Below are 15,927 nucleotides of genomic sequence, written 5' to 3'. Positions count from 1 at the left end.
AGGAGGAAAGGGTAGCAATTTGTAACCCCCAGCCAGAGAGATGCCTGTTCCGATTCGTCCTCCTAGAGTAGCCCCTTTAGGGTAATTTGCAGAGTCTTCACACACATTAGCAGTGGCTCTCATGAGCCCCTCTGACTGAACCCCCTTTGGCATCTCAGGAGGCTGAGAATTGTTAGCAGCAGTTAGAACCACGATCTGTCGTGTCTCAGGGACAGACAAGGCATGACAGATGAGGGAGGGACCAAATCCATCTTAGAAGACCAAGACCTGCTAGGGACATCTAGAAGCCCATCAGGCACAGACTCTGGAGGGGCCCAAGCACCCTGAGGCGCTGTGATTTCAAAACACCAGGTGACACCACCCCTTCAAGTGTGCCCCAAACTCCAATTGTGCCTGATGTGGTTTGCCCTGCCTTCTTTCTGTAGCAGCCTCACTCTGTCACCCTGAGTAGAGTGCCGCGGTGTCTTAGCTCACAGCAACCTCAAACTCTTGGGCTTGAGCAATCCTCTTGCTTCAGCCTCCCAAGTAGCTGGGACTTGGTCCTACTGACCATGCTCCTTTACAACAAGGTCCTGCCCTCAATATTGGGGCGAAGCATACAGATAGGGGATGAAATGAACTTGGGCCACAGAATTGTTTTTATTGTTGTAATATATATATAATACTTGCCATTTTACCATTTTTAAGTGTACAGTGAGGGGCATCAAGTACATTCACCTCGTTGTGCCATGACCACCACCACCACCATCCTTCCCCGGAACTCTTTATCTAGCAAAACTAAAACTCTGTACTCATTAAACAACACTTCCCTCCTCCCCCTAACCCAGTGATTTTCAATTAGTGTTCCGCAGCACACTGGTGAGAGGATCTTAGATGTGCCATGAAAACTTTTAAAGATAATTAAATTATTTTCAAAGTAGTTCAAAGCATGATGAGTATATTCTTTTTCTTTTTTTACTCTTGTTTTTGATCAACATAATTTAAGCGTGCCATGGAAATTTAACTATAGGTTCAAGTGTGTTGTGAGATAAAAAAGGTTGAAAAACACTGCCCTAACTTCTGGCAACCACCATCCTCTACGCATTTGACCTCTCTAAGTCACTCATACAAATGGAGTCAGGCAGTATTTGTGCTTTTCTGACCGACTTAGTTCACTTTGATAATGTCTTCAAGATTGACCCATGTTGTAGCATGCGTCTCTTCCTTTTTAAAGGGAGCCACAACATTTTTTAATTCAAACATTTTTCCGAGCATGCCTTATCCAAATCTCAAGGTCTGTACCTTGAGAACAGAAAACCACTTCACCCTCGCACCAGAGCACCATGTTTGTGTATAATGGAAAGCTCAAACAATGCATGTAAATCAAGTTCTGAGGCGAGATGTATCTCTAACCAACTTAGGAGTTCTCTACCTCATAATTAAAAGCATGTCTTATAAAATGATAGAGAATATTTGAAAAACTTAGAAAAATCTAAACGTGGAGAGAACGTTTTTAAAACATGGAAAACATTTTGCCGAGTCAGATTTCCTTCTTTTAAGTTGAGTTTCAAAGGTAACTGGCCTCATACCTGAAGCACTTAGTTAACACTTCTCGAAGCTGTCATGGCCAAACGTCCATACAAACTCTCTTGTCCTGCTTTTTAGTGGATTCCTTTGATTTAGCAAGGCACTTCTTGCCAAGAGTAAACACCTTTCAAAACTCCAAGGATTGTGTGTATGCATGTGTATTAAATATATATTATTGTTAAAGATGATATTATCTAGATTGTCATGGATTCAAATATTTTTCTGGAAGGGCACACAAAAAAATCGCTGATGTAGGTTTCCTCTGTGGAGCGGGAACTGGGGAAGGGAGTGGAGGGAAGAGTAAAAATCTGACCTCTCTGTGTTACTAGAGATTTTTCATTATTGCATGTTTTTAAAATGTTTTCTAGGAAGGGGCATTATAGGATTTTTTGGTTTTCCTCTCTTAAATTTTCCATACTAACAAATCAACAACAGAAAATGTTGTTAAAACTAAACTCATTCATAAGTGAACTCCAAAATTACTTCAAAAAATGATTTGAAATCAGCCAACATTATGTATATTAATTCTACACATTTTTACTGGAAATAAGTCTTTTTCCAAAATTAAAAACTAATGATTACTATTTGGGGTTTAGCCTCAGTATTCGTATCATTCTTATAAAGGAAACACTAGGAAATGTGGTAAATGAGAAAGTCTTCCTTGGTTGGGTTTATGTTAAAAAAAAAAAAAAAACAGAATGACTGATTTTCAATACGTACCTCTAGTCCACCATCCTAGCAATTCTCCATTAATGTCTGTGCAAATTTTTCAACTATTTGTGGTCTTACAACTGAAAAGTTTTCCTTCATGACTTGGTGTTTCCACAGATCCAGGGGAAAAAACATCCTGTCATTGGTATCACAAAACACTGAGCCATCATTACTGGCTGTGAAGTGTAATACCGGATACCAGTGGTCATTTCCAAGTACAGTTACCCCTGGGTATATCCAGAGAATTCAGTCCACGAGCCCCACAGATACCAAAATCCACACAGCCCAAGTCCTGGAGTTGGCCCTGCAGAACCTGCAGTATGACCGTGTAAGAGCTCATGTAGCCTTGCCTGGTGAGGTGGCTCTCACCGGTAGGCCTAGCACTCTGGGAGGCTGAGGTGGGAAGAGTGCTTAAGGTCAGGAGTTTGAGACCAGCCTGAGCGAGAGCGAGACCCCGTCTCATCTCTACCACCACGAACAGTACAATGCGTGGGCATCATGTCGGGCACCTGTAATCCCAGCTACTCGGGAGGTTGAGAAGTGCTTAAACCTGGGAGTCTGAGGTTGCTGAGCTAGGGCAATGCCACACCGCTCTAGCCTGGGCAACTGAGTGAGACTCAGGAAGGAAGGGGAAAGGGAAGGGGAAGGGATGGGAAAAGGATGGGAAAGGGAAAGGAAAGGAAAAGTCAGCCTCTCCAGATAGGTGTATATTATTTCCTGAGGATACTGTGTTTTCCACCCGCATGTGGTTGAAAAAACTCTGCCTATAAACAGACTGTCTCAGTCAAACCTATGTTGTTCAGGGTCAACTGCACACAAGAACTAATGGGTGAGCTGGGGTGGGGGGAAGATAGCAAAGGACCCAGGATGCTCTGGGATGTGGGAGGAAAGAAGATCCTAACAAGATTCTTAATGCAAAGTTCTGGAAAAACACCTTTAAAGTCCAGTGACTGTAGTGAAAAACCTCAAATCAAATGTTACTGATCCCACATAACATCTATTTTCATTAAAGCCCTATGTATATGTGAACAATTATTTTGATCTAACACAACTATCAGAAATAAATGAATAGCTATGATATTTACCTGATACTAGTATTATATTCCTAGTGCTACAGGGCAAAATGAATTTGAATATACAGTAATAAAGAAGAGATAAAATGAAGAGATAATAAAATAAAGAGACAATAAATAAAAAATCCAGAAGAGAGAAGAAAGTGTCACAGATGAGGCACATTGAGAGCTGCCAGGCTGTGAACTTGGGCTCCTGGGAGAAAGTAGCAGCATGGCTAACGCGTGAGATGAGGCCTGTACATACCCTGTTTCCCTGAAAATAAGACAGTGTCTTATTTTAAGGTGTGCCCCCAAAGATGCGCTAGGTCTTATTTTCAGGGGATATCTTATCTTTCCTGTAAGTAGGTCTTATTTTCGGAGGATGTCTTATTTTTGGGAAAACGGGGTAGTTATCCAGGCAGCAGAAGTGTGGAAACACAGTGTCCCTCACTCAGATCTAGTTGCTTAACTATGCCATATCCTTCCCATGAAATAGTATGCAGCTATAAAAAAGAAAAAGGGAATTCTCTATATACTGATAAGAAAAGAACTACAGATTGTTAAGTAAAAAGGGCAGGTGCCAGAATGGTGGGCACAAAACGCTACCTTTGTAAAGAGAGATAAAATACGAGGAAGGCTCTCCGCTCAAGCCTACTCAGGGTGATTGCTCCAGAATCTCCCTTTCTCCCGTGCTATCAGCTCTCCCCTCGTTCCTGGATCTGTCACAACAGCACACGTTATTTCTCCTAGCTCATAAAACGTCTCTCGGCTCCACTTTGCCCATCAGTTATTGCCTTACTTCTTTGTACCCTTTTATAGCAAAATTCCTAGAAGGAGATGTTTACACTCTGCCTGCAACATCCCTCAAACTTCCTCATAAACCCGCTTACCTGGTTCTCACCTCTACCGAAACTCATTTTGTCAGAAGCACCAGTGATCACCACATAACTAAAGCTACAATGTTTTTACTTGACTATCAGCAAAACTGCAGCTAATTTGTCCCTTTCTCCTGCTTGAGAAACTTCCTTCACTAGGTGTTGGGACACCACTGTGCCCTAGTTTTCCTACCTCACCCTTTGCTCCTTCTGTTCCTTCTAGATTCCATTTGCTGTTTCTCCCCACCTGCCTCCGACTGTAACGTTCGAATCACCCAGGGAGCAGCCCTTGGCCCTTCTTCTTTTTGTATACTCATTCCCTTGGCTACCTCATCTCACAGCTAAATCCATTTATAGCCCACTGGCTCTCAGTTAGATCCAGTTTCCACTTAGTACCTCTCCTGCTATCTAAAAGGCATTCACAACTCAGTTCATGCATCAAATCAAATTCCCGATGTTCCCTCCCTCACTTGCTTCATCTACAGGCCTCCCCATCTCAGCTGATAGAAATTTTATTTTCCCAATTGCTTAACTTGAAAATTTTGGAGTCATCATTCAGTCTTCTCTTTCTCTCACACCCAATAATATCCAATCCATGTGAGCTTACTCCATAGCGTGCCCAGAATCTGACCTTGTACTGTTTCTAGTGCTCCTGATTTTCTTTGAGCCACCATCTCCTCTGGCTTGGATTATTGCAATTTCCTCCAAACCATCCTTTCCCTTCTTCCACCCTTTCTTCCTTCACTGTCTATTCTCAAGACAGCAGACAGAGAGATTCTATTAAAACATGAGCCAGACCATGTCAATCAAACTCTGGGATAGGGTCCCCATTACATTCAGAGTAAACACTGAGGTCCTTGGAAGGCTTTGCATGAGCTGTCCGCCTGCCCCGCTCTTTCCCTGACTTCAGCTCCTCCCACTCTCCCCTCGCACTTTCCATCCCAGCCACACTTGGTGTTCCTTAAATGTGACAGGCACACTTGGCTTAGGGCCTCTCTATGGGGTATTCCTTCTGTCTGGAATGCTGTTGCCCCAGATACCCTCCTAACTAAATTCCTCACTTCATTCAAATCTTTGTTTCAAGTGTCCCTCACTCCATGAGGACTGCTCTGACCCCCCCTATTTAAAATTGCAACATGCCCCCTTCAAATCTCCATGACATCATTCTTCCTGATTCCGTTCTTTTCTTTTTTCCTACGTTTATTGCTTGTTGTCTACTCTCCTCTATGTTATACATTTCATGAAAGTAAGAAATTTTGCTCCATGAGGTGAGGCTACATCCCTAAACCAATTCCTAAAAATATGGTGCCCGAGAACATAGTAGGTGCTCAGTAAATAGTTACTGAATGAAAGAATTACTATATACATGAAGAATCACCGAAAGAATATATGAAAAATGAACGGGAGTGTTTACATAGAGGTGACATAATGGGGTGCAACAAGACTTCTCAATGCATTTTTTTAATATAATATTGAGTTTTGAACTGCGTGTATGTATTACCTGTAAAAAAATAAAATAAAATTTAAAAGTAATTTGACAGTGCTGGAATAATGGAAGAATGAGAGCACTCCTTAACTTCCACAGGGAAGGCCAAGGGCACATGTGCATGTTAATTACACTGGGAAGAACGGTCAGTCCTGCCTCCTTGGGCATGATCTCAGGGGAGTTTTGAGAAGAAGACTCTGGAGTTGTACCAGGAAGCAAGCCTCACTGGCTCCCTTTTCTGTGCAGGGCGCTGGCCATTGCAAAAGTGCCCACTGGCCCACTCCCTGGCCAGCTGTGTCTAATTTCAGATGAGATTTTCTACTTGACAGAAGACTCAGTGCACATGAGAAGCACCCAGAACAGTCTTCCCCAAAGTATGGATGTGACACAGCCAGAGCTTCTGCTGCTTGTACTTTCTATGCTATTTATAGGGGAGTCCTGATTTTAATTCCAAGATTTCTCCTACCATTGACTTCTTTCCACAATAAACATATAAATCTGGTTTTGCTTTTCCTTTAAGAAATAAAGGCCAGAAGACCTTTATAGCACCACTGTCCCAGCACAGTGGAAGTGGAAAATCCAAGAGTTAATGTACCCAGAAATTTACACTTCTTAAGATGTTTAAGACTAAAGTCTAAGCTTAGACAAGACAAAGCTCATATTTTTCAGACAAACAGTTGTAGACTTCTTCCAGGGTACTGTTACGGCAGGTTTCCAGCTCACAGATAAGCCTAGAGGGCCCACATCTGTCACACATCTTTAGCTTGGCAGATGTCCACTGAGCTGGTTGTGGTTTAGCCCTTCACTCAGCTGACAGGATCTTGGCAGAGTTCTGGGCAGCACGAGTTCAAATTCAGACTCACATCTGTATTCTTATCTGCAGGTGGGACTTGAGAGAACCAGGGAGAGTGGGATTTATCCAAGAGAAGTCATTCCCACCAGCAAAGAGGAGTGGGCTGTCTCCAGGTGTGTCTTATTTCAGCGTACAGTGTTGATGCTTTCTAAGATGAAGCAGCAGCTTTTGACAGAAGCATGAAAGAGGGAAGGGGAAGGGGACAGCACCCTGGGGGTCACATTAGGACTTTTATTCTCCCCTCCTTCTCTGTCCCCAGTTATTTGACCACAAGAAACATTTACTTTCTGTTGGCCAAACCACTTCCCCTCCCTCCCTCCCTGAACAACACGGTCACCCAGCCTTTCCCCTCTAGGAAGGGCACATTTCACTTCCCCAACACAACCACTAGGCCTTTGTGCCTGAATGTCCCTGCGACCTACACCAAGGCAGAACTGAAACCTGAAGGCTCACAGCTGTCATCAAGGTTGGTCTTTCAACCAGCCAGGGGGTAGGCTGAAAGCCCGACTGCGGCGCACACCGTGTCCCGTGCTCGGTGGGTAGGCTGAAAGCCCGACTGCGGCGCACACCGTGTCCCGTGCTCGGTGGGTAGGCTGAAAGCCCGACTGCGGCGCACACCGTGTCCCGTGCTCGGTGGGTAGGCTGAAAGCCCGACTGCGGCGCACACCGTGTCCCGTGCTCGGTGGGTAGGCTGAAAGCCTGACTGCAGTGTACACTGTGTCCTGTACTCGGTGCTTTTCAAACTGCTTTCCAGAACACTAGTTTCCTGAGTCGATAATAAACATTCCCCAGGGGAGAGAAAGGTTCTGTGGCCAAATCAATTTCAGAAATTAATCAATCAATAATAAATAGAAAAACACTGCATATTCTCTCTCTGTGAGATAAACAGCATCCAGGAGAATGGTAAAGACTCTGAGGTCTGGAGTACAGGAAACTTCTAAACATCATTTACCATGAATTTCCCAAACGAATTTTGATAAAAAAACAAATAAATGAAACCCTTCTCCCTGGTCCCTAAAAAAACACAGTAGAAATCTTCCTGTCCAATGCAGTCAAGACTAAGAGTTGGGTAGTTAGTTAAAAGAAGTCAGTTAAAGCAAAGAAAACTTTACAAAAGACATATGTTATCTTTAACATTTTATTTAACTTCAAAATACATAAATTTACAAACATTTGCCAATCCTCTAACACACAGTCCACGTCTTTTCTTTGCACGTGCCCTCTAATTGGCATTCTGCACCATTTTTCTTTTTTAAACCATATACATAGTGCACAGTCTGCAATTTCTAGTTTTTGTTCGTTTTTAAAGGGAGAACTTAAAGATCGTGAAAATCCAAATGCATTATTTTATATGTTTTCACAAGTTAGTCTAAACTTTAGTTCTCTGTCTTATAACCAATTTGTTAACTTTTCTTTTTCTAAACAACTAGCTTTTCTGGATTTTTTTTCAAAACTTTCAACTTAGTTTGTTTTTTAGAGACAGAGTCTCACTTTGTTACCCTCTGTAGAGTGCTGTCACATCACAGCTCACAGCAACCTCCAACTCCTGGGCTTAGGTGATTCTCTTGCCTCAGCTTCCCGAGTAGCTGGGACTACAGGTGCCCGCCACAACGCTTGGCTATTTTTTGTTGCAGTTTGGCCAGGGCCGGGTTCAAACCTGCCACCCTTAGTATGTGGGGCTGGCACCCTACCCACTGAGCCACAGGCGCCACCCTTTAAACTTAATTTTTTAAGAGCACTTTTAGGTTCATAGTAAAATTAAAGGAAAAGTACAAAGAGTTTTCATATGCCCCAGTCCTCTCACACACAGCCCCCTGTACTATACTTGCTAGCCCAGGAGGTGACATTTGGTACAATCAGTGAACCTCCACCGACACGTCATTATCATCCAAAGTTCATAGCTCACATTGTGCTTCTCAGTTGGTACTGTGCATTTATGGGTGTGGCCATAAACTCTATGATGACATGTACCCACCATTGTAGTAGAGTACAGAATAGTTTCACTGCCCTAAAATTCCTCTGTGCTGTCTATTCCTTCCTTCCTAACCCCTGGCAACCACTGATCTTTTTCCTATCGCCATGGTTTTGCCTTTTGCAGAATGTCATAATCGGAATCATACGATACGTTGCCTTTTCAACATACACACTTACGCTTCTCCCCTGTCTTCTTACGAGTTGAGAGCTCGTTTCTTTTTAATGCTTGATACTATTCCATTGACTGGATGTACCACAGTTGATCTATTTCAACTTAATTTTTATAAAACTGACAGATCCCTTTCCTAATTTTTAATTAAATTACTCAAACACAGTGACACGTAAAGCTAGCACACGCAGAGTTGGAGGAAACAATGATCAGTGACATTGGCAAACATATGGAACCAGAGGAACTCTGCAGGAAACGGAAAGCTTCAGGTCCCCAGGAGTCTGGGAGGGAAGGGTGGTCAGAATAACTGCAGCTTTAACATCCTGAGGAGCTTGTGCTCTGTCGCACAGTGCTGGGGCCATGCTGGCTGACACCATGCTCTTCCAACTGCTTGCACTGTGCTCTTCTGAAGTAAAGACATTTTTGAGCCTTTGCCTTTACCACATGCATATTTATATTTCTATTGTTTTATTCACATTTTACTTATTTATTTATTTATACAGTACTATCACTAGCTAACATCACAATGTATAATTATATGTAGGGTGAGGTTGTCAGCAATGCGAATGGATCTCAATCCACCTTCCCAGTCGTTTCCTTGACCTTTTAAAATTTGTTTTCTGATGTCTCATCAGATGTTATTAGATTATCCTTTTCAACCTTATAATGTGTGTACACTAGGGTTAGAAGCGTCATGTCTACTGTTTCCTTATTAGAAAAATAAGAATGGCCTTTTAACAGGCACTTCAGTGTAGAGTGTGACATGCGCCTCTTACATGGGCACTTGATCTATTTAGAAGTTCTAATATTTGCTCCCAGGATATATGCCTCTAATATTTGCTCAGAGGATATATGCCTCTACCTCTGAGACTGTTGGCCTTCTAACTGCTCACAGAAAATTAGGAAATCTGCTAAAAGTCGCTTCAATGCCCAAACGTCCAAGAAGGGGCATGGCAGGGGGGCCCATCTCTCTGCCAAGACAAAGCTCAAGGCTGAGCCAGGAAGCCTGGAGCTGCTTTTGCAAATTCTTAGGGGTGTTTCAGTTCCTCCACCAAGACATGGCAGCAGGGCCAGCACTGGATGCCGCATTTTTAGAGACTCACTGACAAGCTGGAAACTCATCAGAAGTTCTATGAGAAAATTAAACTCTGAGACAAGGTGGGGAGGAAGGAAGGAGGTAGAGGGAGGACGGGGCTCTTTTGGGGCAGGTGAAAATATAGACACCAGAGTGGGCAGCAGAGAAAGGGGAGACCCCAGAAGAAAGGACCAAGAGCGTTGTTGTCTCCCTGGTTCCCTGTACTTTCCGTTTCTAACTCCCTCTGCTAACATTGCTCACCAAGTCCAGCCCCAAGCTAACCTTGACCGCAAAAGGAGATCTCTACATGAAGAAGTGGCCTGTGCTTGGAAGTCCCATCCAAGGTGGCTCCTTCTGAGATATATGTAGGTGGGTGGAGATTCCAAGGTTTGATTGCCTTCTTCAAAGCTACCCAGCCCACAGAGGTCTCTAGAAGCTTACACTGAAGACATGTATACAGAAGTGCCCTAGGCACAAGGCGGGGAGTGGGTCACTTGTGCTAGGAAACTAAGTAGGGGAGTCCAGCCCTGCATACCGAGTCATGCCCGACAGACCAAAGAACAAACCAAAACAAAATCGGAAAACAGCAACAAAACCCCGCTCAGTATTGGCATTTATTTTAAAAGTTTCATAAGTCTAGAATCCAAATGAGAGTTTAGAATTGGCCAGCATACTCCAGCCAAAGTCAGGTTTGGCAATAACCTTTCCATCAAACGTGGTAAAAATAACTCCACCCCTCCCTTGGCCTGACCCCTCCATCCCCACTGGCCCCCTTATTCAAGGCCCCTCTCAGGCACAGCTGACAAGCACCCTCCACAAGATAGCACAACTACAAAGCCAAGATGCTTCCCCCCAACCCCTCACCCTGGCAACACAGGAGAACCGCAGCCCCAAATGTGCAGATGGTCACACCTGCTGCGTGCTTGTGGATTCCGTCCAGGGACTCAGAAGGGAGCCGCCTGGATGCAGCAAACACAGCACAAACAACAGGTGCTTTGTGTCTTGTTCAATGTTCTGTAACTGGAGCCCAATCCCACTCAGCTCTCCGGTGACATTTAGACACGCCCAGCTGGGGACAGGCTCACCCTTCCACAGCACAGCCTTTTCCCAAAGCCCAGTTGTCAGACCAGTTATTGATAAAAAGACAATGACTCAGGTGAAGACAGAGTTATTAATTAACATTACAATGTCCACAGACTTTGTCTCAAAAGGAAAACCTGGTTTATTATTCACACAATTCCCCCCTGGCTCAAAGCTTATGGAATTTCCTACAGAATTATTAAGAGTTAAGAACAGACATTGAGGGCGGCACCTGTGGCTCAGTGAGTAGGGCGCCGGCCCCATATGCCGAGGGTGGTGGGTTCAAACCCAGCCCCAGTCAAACTGCAACAAAAAAAAAATAGTCGGGCGCTGTGGCGGGCGCCTGTAGTCCCAGCTGCTCAGGAGGCTGAGGCAAGAGAATCGCGTAAGCCCAAGAGTTAGAGGTTGCTGTGAGCCGTGTGAGGCCACGGCACTCTACCCGAGGGCGGTACAGTGACACTCTGTCTCTACAAAAAAAAAAAAGAACAGACATTGAAGTGCCGAGGGACTGGCTACATAATTTGTGGGACCTCGTGCAAAATAAAAATGTAAGACCTCTTGTTCAAACGAGCAGGAAAAAGGCCTGCTACAGGTACAAAAATATAAACCTTTTGCTTTTCTTCTGCAGTCTCTCTGTTGACCTGCTATAGAGTTTTTATTTGCCTTTAATGTTGCACTCACCCAGGCCAGGGAACTGAGACCCTCGTAAGCATCAGCGCCCCCCCACCCGCAACCCTGTGACTCAATGCATGAGTGTGCATGACCCACCGCCAGCAGACCAAGGCCCTGTGCCTGCCCAGGGGTGAAGTTCAGCCAGGTGACTTCCCTTTCCACAGGCCCACTGCACCAATCCACCATAGAGAGGCAGCCACCAAGGGTAGTGCCACCTCTGTCCCAGGATATTCTATGTACCCAGGGGTGGTTAGGGGGCTTGCCCTCAATGAGTCTCCTGTTGCACCCATCGGGGTGCTGCCAGCCTGGGGTTCCTGACACATGGCCAGGTGCCCATGCCTGTTCCCCACTCCCCACTGCGGGTGGAGGGTGGCAGTGATTGCTGTGTGGGTCTGGGGAGGAGAAGGTTAGGGACACCCAGAAAGCCAGAGAACAGAGGAACAAGGGGAGGCTGGGAGGCAGCAGGAGGTGGGACTGTGTGTGAGTCAAGGCTCCAAGCCCTGGGTGTGTGCTCCATTGACTCACTGGAGCTCACCTATAAAGCACAAATTCCCTATTAAAATCATTGTTATTATCATTTTTTCTACCTTGGGTAGAGTGCTCTGGTGTCATAGCTCACAGCAACCTCAAACTCTTGGGCTCAAGAGTTCCTCTTGCCTGCCGAGTAGCTGGGACTACAGGTGCCCACCACAGTGCCTGGCTATTTTTAGTAGAGATGAGGTTTCACTCTTGCTCAGGCTGGTCTTGAACTCCTGGGCTCAAGCAATCTACTCACCTTTGCCTCCCAGACTGCTACGACTACAGGTGTGAACCATTGCATGTGCCAAATTAAAATTATTAAGAGTTTCAAGATGGTGAGCACAGAACTAAAACCCCAAGTGCCCCTCTGGCCCTGAGTTTAGATCTAAGGCGAAAGAAAACAATTTTGATTGCCTTGCTGCCCTGAATAATATTTGTAAGATTTTGACACATATATACACTTATATAAATTAAAAATCAGACTTTATGTGTTTCCCCTCATTTCAACTTTATTTAGTTCCAACCTAATCAGGAGAGTTGAGACTGGAATGAAAGTATGCTTTAAGCCTTTTAAGCACAATGAAATAGCACTTCTCTCCAGGTTGAAGTGTTAACGGTAATTTGTATCTCACTTTCTGATCATCTTCATGGTGTTTCGTTTTGTTTTCAATGAATGTGGATACAAGGATTGCTCTTATAATTAGGAAAAACCAGTAGATGTTATTTTGTGAAATTACAAAATAAATGCACTTTACCTGTAGGGAGAGTACCCTCCTCCTTGGACTTTTCTGATAAAACCAGTGAGATCTCTGTTAACTTTTCTTAATACCTCCTGGATTATATGAATTCCAAAAATTTCCAGACTCTTCTGAAGCTAGAGTAAACATAGGTCAAGGACCACTCTCCACATGCAGCTCGTGCTCTGAGCTCCTAAGTTAAATTCCTGCAGAAGGCCTTTGGGCTAGGTCCTCCTCTCCCCCCGGAAGAAGGGGGCTTCCACCCCAAGGCTCCCAAGTGTTCCTCAGGGGAAGACATGCCTCTCTGGAGACCAACATCTTTCCTTCCTGGCCCATGTCCTGTTTTATAAAATACAACCTTTTTTCCCAGCAAGTTCTGCTAAATTTAAAAATGTTTAATGCCTGAGGTGACCTCCTATATTTGGGAGTCTCTAAATGTGGCCAGGATTTGGTGAGATGTCTTTATAAGAGAAGCTGTCAGGTCTGAAACTTGATTTGGATGCTAAGGAGGATTTCCCAAGATGACTTAAAACTTCATATACGACCGTGAGAAAACTCTGTTCCAATGACCGTGAGCCCTCCCTCTAGCCACCATGTTTGGGGAGCCTGGGTATCTCGCTGCAGAAGGACCCCAGGTGTTGGAGAGGAAGCAGGGTTCAGAAGAGTAACCAATGGGCGTGGCAATTTTCCACGGTGGTGGGGGGCTCCTGTAGCTCAGTGGACATGTGTCTCTGCACAGACAACCAAACGGCCGAGGGCTTGGCCATTACAGTAAACCCAAATGGGCAGAGCCCAGGCCCTGGACCAAGCTGAACAAAGACTTGGGAAAACAACTTCTCTCTACACTGATCATCTCAAACCCACCAAATGTGCATAAAATGTATTTTTTTATTCTTAGAAAAAAAATTGTATGGAGCTTTTAAAATAGTTCATTTTCATGTGGCTAACTGTATGCTAGGTTTATGTTTAGGATAGTAGTGGTTACATTTTCTATTATTTTTCTTGTGAAGGTGCACTCAACATGAGGAAAATCAAGGTAATGAAAATCTAGACTTTACAGAACGGAGACATGCAGGGGTTTATTTGTTTAATCAAAGACCCACATGTCTTTAGATCCTTAGTCCGTCCCTCCCTCCAGTCTGTTTGAGTGATTTATAGCCCTTCCATTTACACCCACTTTTTAGAAAAAACACCATTTAGGTATACCTGTAGCTTTACATGCTAACTAAAGTAAGTTTTCAAAGGCAAATTCCAAATGCTCCTGCATACCTGCTGAGCTTTTATTTCAATTTCTGAAGCTCCTTTGGGGGGAAAAATGGACTGACTACTTACTATAAGTCTTTCAAATTCATCTTCTTTCCCCATCTGCCTAGCTGTAACTTTCATGCTAAGGTAGAGAATATCAGTTCTATTAAGGAAGAAAGACAAAAATTAATAAACAGACATATTTTTTTCTCATTCTGGTTCTCTAACAATTATTTTCATTGGTTTTCTATTTCCTATTACCAGGTATAAACCTTCCAACACTTTCACAAACACATCAACATCTAAATTCACCACAGTTGCCACACTCTTGGTCAATATGAAACCTGGAGGCTTTTTCCATCATGCGCATATAATTTCGCATGATGGAAATTATATTGACAAGTCTTCTCATTCTTTAGTCATCAGCAGCATGGACTATAATAAGTTCACAAGATAGATCATCTGACCATGCCAAAGGGAACCTTTTTAAGTTCAGTAAGGTCCAGTGGGTGGGTGGGTGCTTAGCAAATCCTTGTTTGGTAGCGGACAACGTGGCAGAAGCAACGTGTCTTTCCTGCCAGCTACATCATCCCAGCCAAGTCCGGAAGCTGCTAGAATGTCCCACGGCCCCCCACACCTAAGGCCGCAGGCTGCGTGTACCACAGCATGCCTCTAGCAGTCTAGCAGCCACAGTGAGCTCTCAGGGACTCAGCCCGTGGGTCTGATAAGGAATGAATGAGCAGCAGCTGTCCTCCCAGCGTTCCCTGGGATCCCAGGAGCTAAAAAGCTTAGAGTCAGTATGTGGAGTGCCTCATACACACAAATCCCTAGGAATGACTCTAGGGACAGGTAGAAGGTACATGGTATTGATCAGGAGTGGCTGCTCATACCTGTAACCCTAGCACTCTAGGAGGCCAGGGTGGGAGGATTGCTGGAGGTCAGGAGTTTGAGACCAGCCTTAGCAAGAGCAAGACCCTGCCTGTCTCTACTAAAAATAGAAAAACTAGCTGTGCCTTTTAGTGGGCAACTGTAGTCCCAGCTACTCAAGAGGCTGAGGCAGGAGGATCACTTAAGCCCAGGAGTTTGGGGTTGCTGTGAGCTAGGCTGAGGCCACAGCAGTCTGGCCCAGGCATCAGAGTGAGACTGTCTCAAGGAAAAAAGATACACAGGGTAGTTCAGTGGAATCCCACTCTGTCCTCACAGTTAATAAAATACAGCTTTCCCCATAAAGCTCTGTTTATAGAGAACATTGCTGGGTTTCCCGCACTCAGTGGAGCTGGGTGTACCAGGATTTGGGGACCAAAGCTCACCCTCAGATTAAGGGACAGGGATCTGCCAACTCCCAGGGTCTCGTCATTGATGTGAATTTCAGCTTCAGTGACACTCACTTGTAGAGCTCCGAGAACTGTTTGTAGAGAGAGGCAGAGTCGATGTCCTAGCCGTGCAGCTTGAGTCAACCCCAGTGCTCCTTTAGGACTTCCAGCTGCTTCCACAGTATCAGAAATGATCTCAGCAAAGCAAGGGACATCATTGCATCATGTGGGCCCTCCACCTGTTTGGAGGTCTTCGGGCTGCTTTGGAACTGACCTCTGAATCCTGGCACTTTGGACCAATCTGGCTGAAAGCATTACAGAAATCCCTCTTTACTGACCATGGACCAATAAAGGATAACTTTTACATGGTATCTGGGCCCCTGCTGTCCTACAGCCAGCAAGCAGTGTGTTACCAGCCACTGTGCTCAGGCCTAACGAGGTCTGATGAGTTCATGTGCCCACATCTGGAGATTGTTTATTCATTTCCAAGGCTACTGCCATGGGTAGGTTGGGGAACTGGACTCCATGGTACCAGTGAAGGCTCAGGGCACTCTGTGCACCCAGTGAAGTGTTGACTAATTATAAATTTAGTCTAGAGTA

General features: G+C 44.6%; 1 pseudogene; it reads right to left on the bottom strand.

Moving 5' to 3' along the window:
* The window catches only part of LOC128585535 (coiled-coil domain-containing protein 162-like), a 49,851-nt pseudogene that overhangs the window by 33,496 nt on the left and 428 nt on the right, over positions 1-15,927 (bottom strand).

This window comes from Nycticebus coucang, chromosome 5, assembly GCF_027406575.1.
Source record: "Nycticebus coucang isolate mNycCou1 chromosome 5, mNycCou1.pri, whole genome shotgun sequence".
NCBI lineage: Eukaryota > Metazoa > Chordata > Mammalia > Primates > Lorisidae > Nycticebus > Nycticebus coucang.
This window is presented reverse-complemented; position numbering and strand designations above follow the sequence as displayed.